Genomic DNA, 2,392 nt, shown 5'->3' on the forward strand with positions numbered 1-2,392 from the left:
AAGTGGATGGGAGAGGAGGAGGGAGCGGCGTGGAAGAGATTAGAGAGGGCGTCCTGTAGGGGGGACTAGCCTACAGGCTATGGTGACAGCCCCATTGCCGTTCTCACCGAGGAACTACACCACAAGCCCGGTGGTGGTGGCTACACTGAAGATTTGGGGACAGTGGAGACGGCATAGGGGAAAGACTGGAGCCTTGGGGGGGGTCCCCGATAAGAAACAACCATAGGTTTGCCCCGGGGGGAATGGATGGGGGGATATGGAATGTGGCAAAGAGCAGGAATAACGCAACTGAAAGATCTGTTTGCGGATGGGAAGTTCGCGAGTCTGGGAGCGCTGACCGAGAAATATGGGTTGCCCCAAGGGAATGCATTCAGGTATATTCCAACTGAGGGCTTTTTGCGAGGCAACAGGTGAAGGAATTCCCGCAGCTCCCGACACAAGAGGTGCAGGACAGAGTGATCTCAAAGACATGGGTGGGGGGATGGTAAGGTGTCAGATATATATAGGGAAATGAGGGACGAAGGGGAGGACTATGGTAGATGAACTAAAAGGGAAATGGGAAGAAGAGCTGGGGGAGGAGATTCGAGGTGGGGCTGTGGGCAGATGCCCTAAGCAGGGTAAACTCGTCGTCCTCGTGTGCCAGGGCTAAGCCTGATTCAGTTTAAGGTATTACACAGGGCACATATGACTGGAGCACGGCTCAGTAAATTTTTTGGGGTGGAGGATAGGTTGTGCGAGGTGCTCGAGAAGCCCAGCGAATCATACCCATATGTTTTGGTCATGCCCGGCACTACAGAGGTTTTGGATGGGGGTGACAAAGGTGCTTTCAAAAGTAGTAGGAGTCCGGGTCGAACCAAGCTGGGGGTTGGCTATATTTGGGGTTGCACAAGAGCCGGGAGTGCAGGAGGCGAGAGAGGCCGATGTTTTTGGCCTTTGCGTCCCTAGTAGCCCGGCGCAGGATATTGCTAATGTGGAAAGAAGCCAAGCCCCCGGGGGTGGAGACCTGGATAAAATGACATGGCGGGGTTTATAAAGCTAGAGCGGATTAAGTTCGTCCTAAGGGGGTCCGGCTCAAGGGTTCACCAGGCGGTGGCAACCGTTCGTCGAATACCTCGCAGAAAGATAGACGGAATGGGAAAAAGAAAGGCAGCAGCAGCAGCCCAGGATCGGTGGGGGGGGGGAGGGAGGGGTGGGGGGGGGGAGGGAGGAACCAGAAGGACTCTCAGGGTTGTTAATATATACTGTATAGTATGTATAGGTCGTTGCTACAGATAATTATATATTGGACTGTTAAATTATATTTTTGGAGAGTGTTACTTTGTGACAAGGCAGTTGCCAATTAGGGCTAGTTTTCATTTTTGTTATTTATTATTTATTCATTTTTTGTTTATAAAATAGTAATTGTTATTTGTGTTGTTATAATATTGTGTAAAGGATGCACAATGTACTGTGTTGGTTGACCAAAAATTTTCAATAAAATATTTAATAAAAAAAAAGTTATTACTGACCCAGTGTAATTGTTAAGTGATCCATCTCCTGTCGTTGTGGCATCTGCTGTCACCCTGAGCGTGCATCACTGAGGTTGCGGCACTCCCTGTCTGGAGTAAAGTCCGGCTTACGTGAATCAGAGTCGGCGTTTTGTTGCTCCCCATCCTGGAGTCTGGTCTGTTTTTTTGTTGATGCTCCCCCGTCCGGAGTCTTAGCAGGTTCACTGGAGTCAGCTGAGATTTCTTGAAGCTGGAGTCGGAACATGCAGGAATGCACTGACTTGTGGAGAGGTTCGAGCGAATGAGGGTGGAAGTATAATGGTGTCACCGGAGTCACCAGTGGTCTCACAGTGATCGTCGAGTGCCTCTCTACACACTAGCTGAGGTCTGTCACTTTGCACATCTTGCATGGGAAGTGTGATGCTGTCGTCACTCGTCTCACATACCGTGGGTGGATCCTCAGTAGCTGCTTGTTGTTCACTTGGGTTGGGTAAATTGTCAGAGTCTTCATCTGGTGGTGCAAACCATGTGGGTGGACAGTCCATTGTCTTGCTGTTGTCCCTTCATTTGGGCTTGGACTGTCATCGTCGCTTTGTTCTTCACTGTAGCATGATAGACCGTCCATGGTCGTCCTGCTGTGCACTGGAGCGTGGTAGACCGTCATAGTCTTCTTGCTGTTTACTTGAGCATGGCAGACTTGCATCGTCTGCCGCTAGTTGGTCAGAGGAGGTTGCTAGACCCTCCATGGTCTTGTTCCTGCAAGGACTGCGCGCGGGAGTCTTGCCTTGCTTCTATCGTGGAGGCTGTCCACGAGCTCGCTGCGGAGTCTTGTGACACTGGAGTCACGTCTTGTGTGTGGAAGGACTGCGCTCTGGAGTCTTGCGTTTCTTCTATCGTGGAGGCTG

The sequence above is a fragment of the Scyliorhinus torazame genome, chromosome 8 (genome assembly GCF_047496885.1).
Source record: "Scyliorhinus torazame isolate Kashiwa2021f chromosome 8, sScyTor2.1, whole genome shotgun sequence".
Taxonomy (NCBI): Eukaryota; Metazoa; Chordata; class Chondrichthyes; order Carcharhiniformes; family Scyliorhinidae; genus Scyliorhinus; species Scyliorhinus torazame.